Source organism: Syngnathus acus, chromosome 3 (genome assembly GCF_901709675.1).
Source record: "Syngnathus acus chromosome 3, fSynAcu1.2, whole genome shotgun sequence".
Lineage (NCBI taxonomy): Eukaryota > Metazoa > Chordata > Actinopteri > Syngnathiformes > Syngnathidae > Syngnathus > Syngnathus acus.
The window spans coordinates 17278359-17290861 of NC_051089.1; the positions used below are offsets into that span (position 1 = coordinate 17278359).

General features: G+C 40.4%; 1 long non-coding RNA gene across 1 annotated transcript; it reads left to right on the forward strand.

Annotated features, from left to right (window-relative positions):
- The first annotated feature begins 5232 nt into the window (after positions 1–5232).
- LOC119120115 lies at positions 5233–12112 on the forward strand. Its single transcript, XR_005097464.1, has 2 exons — positions 5233–5311; positions 12015–12112. It is a non-coding gene; the product is annotated as an uncharacterized LOC119120115 (long non-coding RNA).
- Positions 12113–12503: the final 391 nt, after the last annotated feature.

Below are 12503 nucleotides of genomic sequence, written 5' to 3' on the forward strand. Positions count from 1 at the left end.
TGCAATAACATATAAAAACCAATAGATTCTGATAAAAGTCTAAAGAGATTTCTTGATTTTTGGGTTGAATTTAAAAGTTCTCCCTGGTCCGTTCTGCATTAGTACTTGTTTTGTCTCTCCTTCATTTAGTTCCAGCTGGTGTTCAGCCAGCTCGCTTTCTCTCGTGTCGTACAAGTTTTATTTCTGTCCTTGTATTTCTTGTATCCTCAAGATATTTCTATCCATGCGTTTGCATGGATGTGAGAAACATCCTTTAAATCACAGGTGTCAAACTCAAGGCCCGGGGGCCAGATATGGCCCGCCACATCATTTTATGTGGCCCACGAAGACAAATTGTGCATCTAGTTCGTGTGTCATTACTAGAATTGCAAATTGTCTTCACTTTTAATAACATCTGTTTTTTTAAATATTTGACCAGGTTTTACTCGTCTGATTTGAAAACGAGTTATTTGTCAGTTTGTTTTGTCGCTTTTACTGTATATAATATGAGGTGCTCATACATTTATTTGGGTTGACAGTCATAATGGCCCTCCGAAAGAAGCTATGACTACAATGTGGCCCGCGAAAAAAATGAGTTTGACTCCCCTGCTTTAAATAGTTCAATGACAAAGTATTGCTTCTAGTATGCATCACCCACATAGGACCCATTCCCATTCAAACAGAATGCATAAGACAGCCACCTGAAAAGGAAAACAGCTGATCTCAGGGAATTTCTGACAAATATTTAATGTAAAATATATCCACATATATCTAATGTCCATACATTTCACTGGGTAGCACGTCCGCCTCACAGTTAGGAGGGTGTGGGTTCGATTCCACCTCCGGCCCTCCCTGTGTGGAGTTTGCATGTTCTCCCAGTGCCCGCATGAGTTTTCTCCGGGCACTCCGGTTTCCCCCCACATCCCAAAAACATGCTTGGTAGGCCGATTGAGCACTCCAAATTGTCCCTAGGTGTGAGTGCAAGTGCGAATGGTTGTTTGTCTCTGTGTGCCCTGCGATTGGCTGGCAACCGGTTCAGGGTGTCCCCCGCCTACTGCCCGATGACAGCTGGGATAGGCTCCAGCACGCCCGCGACCCCCGTGGGGACTAAGCGGTACAGAAAATGGATGGATGGATGGATGTATTACAATAATTATAAGGTTTTATAGAGAGCCATTGTTGGCCCAGTGATAAACAGACTTTCTCCTTTAAAGAAATACTGTTATATTCTATTATGTGGTAATAGAAAAAAAGAATCAAGAATCAAAGAAGCGGTGTCGATTCAGTCAAACACCTTTAGTGTGCTGCATCATCATAAAACCAACACGCACTCTGGTTCAGATTAAGCACTCACTGATATCAATCACGGGTTTCAGGAATGTTGGTGAATAAGCAGCAGTGGAAAGTGGGTCAAAAATTCCAAGATTGTGTTGCTTTACCAGAAATGAGAGATTTCCCAAACACTGGGGGAAACCTTTCAAACCAGATGACAGGTCAATGAGGGTACTGCTGGTGAAACTGATGAATGTATCCATCTTGAAGTGTTTCTATATTATCACAAGTTTTCTTGTGAATAAAAATTCATCAGTTTGACATCCCAAGATATTTATGTAATACTTGCTGTCCACAGCATGACATGGGCGAAAGCAACAGCGCTGGAAAATAGTGTGAAAAATACAGTCAGTGACTCCCTGCCGCACATCAGGTAATCGACACTTGCACAAATTAACTAAGTCTTTCCAACCGGAAAAACTGCGACCTCCAGTGTTTTCATCAGGAAACAATGTTATGAGGCTCCCCATACACTGTATATTCTATTATTTTGAACTACAAACAACATGGCATGAGTGTCAAGAGAGAAGCAGTTTGCTCTGGCCTCTATATGGAAATAATACAAAAACGGAAACTGAAGATAATTTAAAAGAGAGTCTGCCTGTGGATAATTGAGAGGCATAAGATTCCATTCGTTGATTACAATCGCGCATACGTATCTACAACTGAGACTCTCCAACTCTTTTTTTTTTCATCCAAAAATACATATGCAATTGTAAATGCAGTCAATAATTTTTGTAAAACACAATCTACTGCATATCTGCTTGGCAATGCTAGTAGCTGGCATACCCTCACTTCATACTTGAAAAAAAAATGGGTTGTGTGAGCTGTGACATTTGTGGCATTGCAACACTCTTAACAAGCAATTCAAGTTTTGAATCATAGCAAAACCAGAGGCCAATGGTTGGCCTTTCATGAAAATAAAGACAGAACCCACTAGTGACAGTTCAGTCGGGTTCAGCTGCTTCGCTGTGTGTTTACAGTGGATAGTCTAGAACCACAGAATTATCAACAAATTCATCACTATCAAGCCAAGGAATTTAAAAAAAAAACGTCTTTGACAAGTGTGGGATGAGCGTGTATATTTCAGTTCAGTTCAGCGTGTCATGAGAGTTATCTTTGTTCATTGTTCAACAGAAATTTCCTCACATTTACTCTGTGTCTGGTGTTAATCTAAACTGCTTGTACTGTCTTTGGTGGAGGGGTGGGCATACCTGGGGGCCCAAGTTAACCCTTGTAACACCAACACACACACATGCACGCACATGCGAACACACACACATGCACGCACGCACACACACACATACGTGCACGCATACACGAACGTTTATTTTACTCCCTCCAAAAAAGGAGCTGTTGAGGCTGCTGAGATTAGGGTGTAGGAAAAAGAACAAGCAACAGAAACAGTGAAACCGTGTGGCAGTGAAACAAGACACCTTACTTTGAGTAGATAACACGAGGCAAAACATGCGACTCCATCATGGAGATGACAACAAATGACTATTATTATGCTTTTGCCAAGCATGCAAAAAGACTGTAACTGTCAAAATATAATAATCGTGACCAAAAACAGCAGAATATCTGCTAAATATTTAGATGTGTAATTACATATGGCAAAATCAGTGTTTGGTAAGGAACATCTGTTCACTTTTGTTTTAAAACTGCTTCAAGTCTGGCATGCAGGTCATTGTTTGACCAGAGACCTGCTCTTTCCAGCTCACTCCACACATATGGCACAATTCAGAATAGCACATGCTGGATGCAAGAGTCAGTGTTGAAAAGACTCAATACGCAATGCCACAATGAACCCCAAAAACTCATACTGTATGATAATAACTGACAAAGTCTAAAATGAAAGAAATAGAATAGAATAGAATAGAATAGAATATTTTATTGTCATTGTACAACAATGTATTCGCTAACAACTGACAATAATTAACTGGGACTTTGATGATGAGGAAACGCATTTGTTTTTTGTGATCGCAAAGATTATTGACATTTCAAAAATTTGGAAAAATAGGTTACATTGTCACTGTTGCCAAACTTTCAGAATATCTTGTCCTGTGGTAGGTGAATATGTCCAGGAGTTTGTCAATGAAATATTGTGCATCAATACTTTCAATATGGATCCCTAACAGAAACTTCCATATTTTGGGATATTTTAACTGTTAGTTTGTCCATGTAGCACAAGTGTTACTCTTTTCAAAGTTTTATGTGAGAGACACTATTTATAAAGCATATATTGAATTGAAATGTTAGATTATTGCTTCAGCCTCATTTATTGCAAACAGAATGAGGCTCTCAGACATCTTAGTGTGTTTGGGGCCGTGCTGCGCTCATCTGGACATGGCGGCACACAGAGCAGCCTCGTGTCCTTGCACCTGCTAATTTAGTCATTTAGTCAGTAATCTGCACTTGACGTGAAAACGGACGCATGTTCATTTTTCTGCAGGGGGAATTGCTTGGTTCAGTGTGTTTGTGAATTTGGTAGATACGCTACGCCTCACTGGGCGTTTCTGCCTCACCCACCAGCGCATCTATAATTTGGTGACAAAAAGTAGACTAAATTCTACACCAGAGAAAAGCAGGTCTAATTTCAGATGCAGACAGTCAAACGAGATTTTTGCTGTATTTAGTCGAGGCGCTGACACACAAATCTGTAATCCACGAATGAGAGCGATGGACAACATTATGTTGATCATTTCATTCATAGATACTGTAGAACACCATCGTGGGACAATCAATTAAAGACTCTGACATGATGTTTTTTGAGGCATTTTATCATAAATATGCACCCCCCAGCCTGACCAAGTCCTCAAAGTTGTGAAAAGTTTGACCCATGTTTCCCTTGCTCATGGCGGTTTGTATCAACATACCGTATTTTTCGGACTAAAAGTCGCTCCGGAATATAGGTCGCATTAGCCATAAAATGCACAATAACGTGAAAAAAAACATATATAAGTCGCACCGGAGTATAAGTCGCATTTTGGGGGGCAATTTATTCGACAAAATCCAACACCAAGAACAGTCATGAACGAGCAACAACAGGCTAAACGATAGGTATGCTAACGTGACATAAACACAAACTAAGAGCTGAGAACGGCCCTGACGTAAAATTCAGAGTTATTCAAAAAACTATTACATAAATAACACGTTAATAAAACCATCTGTGTCACTCCAATTCATTAAATCCATCAATCGTCCTTTGTCAACAATGCGTGCGCGCCGCTGACGGCTCTTGCACTTCAAAATATTCCACAGGCCCATATAACGATATATAAATTATATATCAAATAACTATTATATAAGCAATAATGTTATCAAACCATCTGTGCACTCTAAATCATTAAATCCATCGATAAAATTCCTCGTCCTTTGTCAACAACGCCGCGCGTGCGTGCGCCCTGACGTCAGCCTCGTCGTTATTCCACAGATCTACTATATAACTATATTGTAGCGTTAACAAAGTTCAAGGAAAGACGTGGGTTTGGTAAACGGCTCTTTATTTAACAAAACAAACTTCCAGGCGTGTGGCGGCGTGGACTTCCAGCCACGGAAATGGAAGAGAGCTCCATAGAATAGGACCGGGCGTGCGTAAAAGCCATGACCGAGCCCCATCCACCGTCCCCGGACAGCCACCCGGCCGAGCGCCGGCCCTCGACTTCCATCCACGGAGGTGAAAGATAGCTCGGTAGAGTAGGACCGGGCGTGCGTAAAAGCATTGTCCGAGCCCCATCCACCGTCCCTGGACAGCCACCCGGCCGAGCGCCGGCCCCCGACTTCAATCCACGAAAGTGAAAGAGAGCTCCGTCGAGTCAATCTTTGTCCTTTATGTAAACAACGCCGCGTCGCGCTGCTGACGTCGCGCTGCTGACGTCGCGCTGCTGACGTCGCGCTGCTGACCGCGACGTCGCGCTGCTGACCGCGACGTCGCGCTGCTGACGTCACTTGAAATTCAAATTACAGTAATCCCTTGCTACATTGCGGTTCGTTTATCGCGGTTTCATTTTTTTTATTTATTTTTTTTATTTTTTTTAGATGTTTGGAAAAAAAACACATATAAGTCGCTCCTGAGTATAAGTCGCCCCCCCACCCAAACTATGAAAAAAAACGCGACTTATAGTCCGAAAATTACGGTATCTTAAAAGCACCCCATCACTATTGTTTGTTGCGGGGTGGGTAATAAGGTTATTTCTGGTTACCTCACCACCAAAGAAGGGATGCTGAACTTTGTCTTTTTTTGAGCATTTGCATGATTACTGGCTGATAAATAATAGATCAATGTGAACATTGAAGGGCATCTTACTGGAATAGAGAGCGCAAGAAAGGTCCAGAATAGAAACATTTTTAAGATGCCAATCATGGCAACCTCAGTTGTACCTTTCATTGAGGGGCTATAAATTAATGAGGTGGGGCAGTAGTCCAGTCTTTTAACTCAGTGGGTTAGTGCTCTGCGCCATGCCGGCGGGGCCGCGGGTACCATCCCCAAGTTGGGTGATGCTTTTGTTTCCACATCAGGCACAGCGGACTTGGATTTGCACTTCGACCACCCTGATATTGAGGCAAATAGAGGCCGTGGCTCAGGCAGTGGAGCGGGTCATTCAGTAACTGGAGGGATGGCGGTTCGAATCCAGCTCTGTCCAACTCATGTATCGTTGTGTCCTTGGGGAAGACGGTTAACTCACCTTACCTCCAGCGCTACTCACACTGGATATGAATGTTTGGTGATGATTGGAGGGGCCGTAAGCGCACACTGTCAGCCACGCCTCTGATAGGCTGCCTCACGTTCAGCTGTGATGACACACGTAGCTTACTACGACCAGAGTATAAATGGGTGTGTGAGCGCTTTGAGTACAATTGTGCAGTGTCTTTGAGGGTCCAAAAAAGTGCTATATAAGTTTGATAAAAAAAAAATATATATATATATATATATCATCTCATCAGGTTTAGTAAAGATAATATAGGACACAGGTACCTAAAGAAAGACAATGCAAACTTTTTTCTGCATTCTTACCATGACACGTCTCTCCTGCATGCCACCCACCAATTTCAATTCTAGCTATTCTTTACAATACCCCACTTCTGTTGTAAACCACTATTTTGAACAGCCAATATAATAAACCATATATTATTGTTACAAAGCCGGTTTGCATGTGGCTAAGTCTATTTCTCCCTCCCATCAACAATCTCTTACACTTACCAAGTATGGTAACTGTTTTTGTCCTCTGCTCAAAGCAGCAGTAGACCCCCTCTCATGGTAAGAGTCAGTCTTCCACTTTCTGGTAGAATCACAATTTTTATTACCTGCAGGAGGGTCCATGTGTTCAATTGTATATTTTAGTTTCAGTGCATCTTTCCTGCCACACCCCGGTGTTTTGTTCCAGAAATGTAATCATTAAATCTCGGTGAGAATCCACACATTGATGATATCCCTTAGGTGGTGATAAAACTTCCCTGGGGGACGGGCCTTAGAGGATCTGTGGGGTTGGCAAACCGCCCTGGGCCTCTAGGCTTGCGTGGTGTCCTCTGGCCCCTATGGCTCCCCACATAGTGCCTTTTGCCACCATGTTCCATTGCATTAGACCAGGGCCTCTATCATCATTAAATCCACAAGGTAATTCATGCACATTTGCCAAAAAGACACATTTTCCAGCGAGAGTCTCCTGTTATCAAATCACTGTGCTTAGTTTCTACAAGACATTCTTAATCTAACCACATTCATAAATTTCATTAGCAACCTAACATTGAGTGAAAATTAAAACTTTGAAACTTTTTCCCACATCACTGTGACCAAATTTGAATCTGTTGACTAGATTTTGTGGTTTTAGTATAATTTCAAAATGTTTTGTGGGCCGTGCATTTTGGCCAGCAACCAGTTCAGGGTTTACCGCACCTTCAGCTCAAAGTCAGCTGAAATGGGTTCCAGCACGAATGTGACACTAGTGAAAATATGCGGCATATAAAATGGATGGATGGACGGACGATGGATAGTCATTTTTTGCTTATTTAGTCAGTTCAATGTAGATACCTTGTGAAGAGGGAGCAACAGCAATGTGTACATACTCTTATTAGTTCATACAAACTTATATACTTTATCATATCAATCAATGTGTACATACTCTTTTTATTTTATACAAACTTACATACTTTATCATATCAATCAATGTGTAAATACTCTTATGAATTTATACAAACATAGTTGCTCCATCAGAGCACAGACACAGAGCTAGTAATTTTCCATTCCCATTACACAGGCACAGCTCAGTAATTTCATGACACATAGGTACAAAACATTCAATAGATAATAGGACATTCAGGAGATAACAGAACAAGAAAATATATTTTTCCTTCTTTTCCCCTCACATTTCTTCTCTTCCTTATTCCTGCTTGAAGACACTATAAAGCCTTCTGACCGGAACTATAATGTTGTTTCATCTGCTTAGGTGCCTTGTGTACAGACTGCCATTAAACAACCCAAGATCTTGCAAATGAAGAACCAACTATTACTCAACATCTTTCTTTTCCTTGCTCGACGATGGACATCTCTAACAAAACGCAACACAACCTAGGGTTAGGGTTTCAACGAAGGGTTTTAAACTAGAGTTTGTGTTTCAAAGTAGGGTTTTAAACTTTAGTTTGTGTTTTGTGCAACACTTGCCAGTAACCCTTGTATCCCAATTTCTTTTTTGCTAACTAATCTCTTTCCTTCCAATTAGTGTGACGATAAATGTTAAATGGGCCTCACTTGAAAAACTAACCCTAACCCTCTACCTCATTCACAGTGACACAATGTTACTGTATCAAAAGTCAAAGTCAAAGTCTGCTTTATTGTCAATCTCTTCACATGCCAAGACACACAAAGAAATCGAAATTACGTTTCCACTATCCCACGGTGACAAGACATAGTACACGATATACATACAAGTAAACAACACAAAATAAAAACAAGAAGGCACAAACAATGAATAATAAGAGTGATGAATAAATAATAAATAAACAAATAACACAATAAATAAGAGGAGCAAAACGGAGCAAGTGTGCACACAGCAGACAGTCAGAATATAGCGAATACAGAATATCGTCATCATAGGAACATTACAGCTGATTCAAATAATGACAGAGCAGCAGGAGGAACTTTTCATTTTCTGTATTTGTTCAAGAATACAATGATCTGTACCTCTTGTGAATGTGGGCCATTAAGGGTGAGCCTGGTGACTGACTAGGGATTGTGCTGTCAGCAAAGATGAAAGAGCAAAGGGATATTTCAGCTTGAACGCTGGCTCAAGTAAGTCCGTTTGTAGAGTGCAGCAGTGTGTCCAAGTTTTGGCAGCTCTTGTATGAATGTGCATGTGTAGCCAGTGGCTATTCCGGGCAGCCCCACTCGCGGCGCAAACCCACACCACCGTCACTGAAGTGGGAGCACAGAGCACTGACCACTGAGCTAAAAACCCAGGCTGACAGTTAAGCAGTAAGCTCTATATGAGCTAACGGGGAGTGAGGTTTTACTAATGTTCAACGCGCACAGCTCAAGCTGGCATCTGTTACACATGCTGTTACCACTAACGGTAATAAAGTGACTGAAATTTCATCCTTGACCACATATGACACATATGTTGACATGGCTGAGGACCATAACACCAACCTTTAACCCTTAGATGCATGAGTGACTGAACCCTACACTCAAAATGACCCATATTAGAATCAATGCGTTTTATGCCATTTTGCTTAATTGATTGATTGTATTACCTTTTTGTTGTTATTGTTTTCAAATCCATTTTTGGGGGGAGTTGTAGTTGTAACAAAACGCTTTACAGAAATATCTAACATAAAATAACAATAATACAACAGAACCCCTGTTGAATATTGGTTGTATTCTCTCAATTCATAATGAACACTTAAACATGTACGTATTAGGGTACAATTACTCCATATCTCTGAAGATACTTAAATCTTGGGCCTTCCAAATGCCAGCCCCAAATCCAATTTTTCTCTTCTCTGGTTTGATTTTATGAAAAGAAAAAAAAATTACAGGAAATCCTATATTTTAAAGACAACGCTTGGAGATGATTAGTACGCTATTTGGATTCATCGACAAAATTTGCACTCTGGTCTGATCGGATATCAGAGCACAGGGATTCACTTGCAGCATGAAACACGCACAACAAGGTCAATGTAATTGGAAGTACTTAAAAAATACCAACATTGCCAGCATCGTCATGGAAGACGCAAACGTTATGCAAAGCAATATGCATACTGCTACTTTGGATTTGAATGCATCCCGCATGCAATTTCATTAATGCAACGATTCAGGGCTCATGTTGATAAACAATAGACTTTATGAAAGCAAAAAGAGATAGAGTATTTGATGTATTGTTGATGTAAAGTAGAAAAAAACATTTATTCAAGCCTGTTGTTATGCTTTGCAAATATTTTTGTTATGTCTTCATTTAAAATCAGATCATAGTAAATATCTGTTTTGTCAACCACTGCTTGTTATAGACGGACTTTATATTCACAGGAAAATGTGTTGAAGATGTAACTTGAGTCACCGTCAATCCTCATACTAAACAGTTATGTAAGACTACAATTCATTAAAATGTATGATCACCCAAAAAATGGTGCGACCCAATCCTGCGCTCGAGCCACCAACTTGGCCGCACGAATGGTTGTGAGGAGCAAAGGTACAGAAAATTGATGGATGGTTGATTTGAATAACAATGGCATCAAAGAAGCTGAACATAATGGCACCACACACCTGGAAGTAGCCAGGAATAGAGTCAAGTATGTATGATTCAAATAAGAAAATATTAAACTATGATAGTATAATGAAACCTCAGGTGGAAACTGTGTGTACAAATCAAACACCCACTCAGTTTAAGGCAGCTGGAAGTCATTAGACCTACCCCCCAAACTCACCACCCCACCCCTGCATTGTGAGTCCTCACTCTCTGACTTTGCTGGTGAAAGACTGCAAGAACATTCGGAGAATGTTGGAAGAACACTGTAAAAGCAATGTTACTCGGACATAAGAAACACTGTACAGTGTATCTAACCTAATTTGTGCCTCATCAGAAACTGTGCTGAATAGCACACGCACCCCACACAGACACACACAGACACAAATACATCAAAACTTTGGCTTTAGTATGTGCTTACTGCTATTCTACTAGTTTGTTTTCATTTATATTTTTAATTTGGACAGGACACAATGTTAAATGTGGACTTTCAATTGCCTTGAAAAAGTTAATTTTTCTCTTTGTTGTTTAAAAAAAAAAGCTTACCATAGGCTTACCATTGCATGTTTTCCTGCTGTTTATAGACTCTAAAATACTGATCTCTTTCTGCTGATGAAATATAAACTCTGTGATTCTGTCTGCCCAAAATGAAAGATTTGTCATGGTGTTTTCTTGCTTTTGCGCTTTGTGCTTTTATTGTTATTCAACTTCAACAAGTCAATGCCAGACTTCTTTCTGTACACTGAACCCTGCATGTGTTTCAACATTTCCATATTCATATTTTTTACCTCACATCTTTTTAGACGTCCTCTATTTTGCTATCTTTGAATAGGATTTTTATGCAAGTCCCTTTGCATAGACAGCGTTTTTTTAAGATGCTGTTCCGTGCACTGATGCAAACAAATACAGATGTATACACATTTTATATTTTCATTTTGCAAATGATACATCTGGTTAGGAAGTGTGTGGTCCTATGAGGCCCCACAGCAGCGCTAACAAAAATTGTAGTGCTCTCTATCGTGTTAGATTGTCCATTTTTGGATTAGAGCCACATTTACCATATGATGTAATATACAGAAGGACCCCCATTGGTTTGAAATAGTGGCAATACTTAACCATACACTACTCAAGCATGTTTACGACTTTATATGTAGGCATGGATGAAATACCAGTAGTGAAGTTTGTCACCCAAATTTGAGTGACATTTGAAAATATTATGTGGAGACTTGTCCAATTTTTAATCCCAATCAAACAATGAAATTGGCTGTGGGTGGATTTGGGGATTGATTTCATTAAAATGGGCAATGACCGTTGAGTCCATGGACTCAAGTACCGTATTTTTCGGACTAAAAGTCGCTCCGGAGTACAAGTCGCATCATCCTTAAAATGCACAAAAAAGAGGAAAAAAACATATATAAGTCGCACCGGAGTTTAAGTCGCATTTTGGGGGAAATTTATTTGACAAAATCCAACACCAAGTACAGACATGAACCAGCAACAACAGCCAGTTTAGCCGCTAAACGATACGGTATGCTAACGTGACAAACACAAACGAGGAGCTGAGAACGGGTCTGACGTAACATTAACAGTTATCCAAATAACTATAACATAAATAACACCTTTATCAAACCATCTGCGTCACTCCAAATCATTAAATCCATCGATCAAATTCTTCGTCCTTTATGTAAACAACGCCGCGTGTGCGCCGCGCCGCTTACGTCGGACTCGTCGTCAGTTGCAGTTCAAATTATTCCACAGGCCCATATAACGATATATAAACTATATATCAAATAGCTATAATATAAACAACAATTTTATCAAACCATCTGTGTCACTCCATTAAATCCATCGATCGAATTCTTCGTCCTTTATGTAAACAATACCACGTGTGCGCCGCGCCGCTGACGTCGTCAGTTGCAGTTCAAATTAGCGAGTAATCCCTCGCTACATCGCGGTTCGTTTATCGAGGTTTCACGACATCGCAGATTTTTGAATGTTGAAAATTTATGAATAATTTCACATATAAGTCGCTCCTGAGTATAAGTCGCTCCCCCCCACCCAAACTATGAAAAAAAACGCGACTTATACTCTGAAACATACGGTACATCTTGGTTGCTGTGAATGCCTATTCCTATGCAACACAATAACATCTGCTCATATGATTAATTAACTTATTCACACCAACATTCACTCCCATTCCCAGGGCTGGTTGAAAGGGTTTATCTTAAACGAGAGGTTGTTCACTGACTGGTAACATTGTCGTTCTTTTCTTGGCAAATTATGAATCACTCACACATTCACTTTCTGAACTGGTGATGTCTGGTGATAAGAATGACAGTGCCTTCATTGACTTGTTTGCAAACAACAAATGCAGACATTCACTCACTGATTCGTTCGTGAACGCCAATAGCATGGAAGTACGTTCAGTAAAAGTCCCCTCCTCACCTAAAGCTGGGT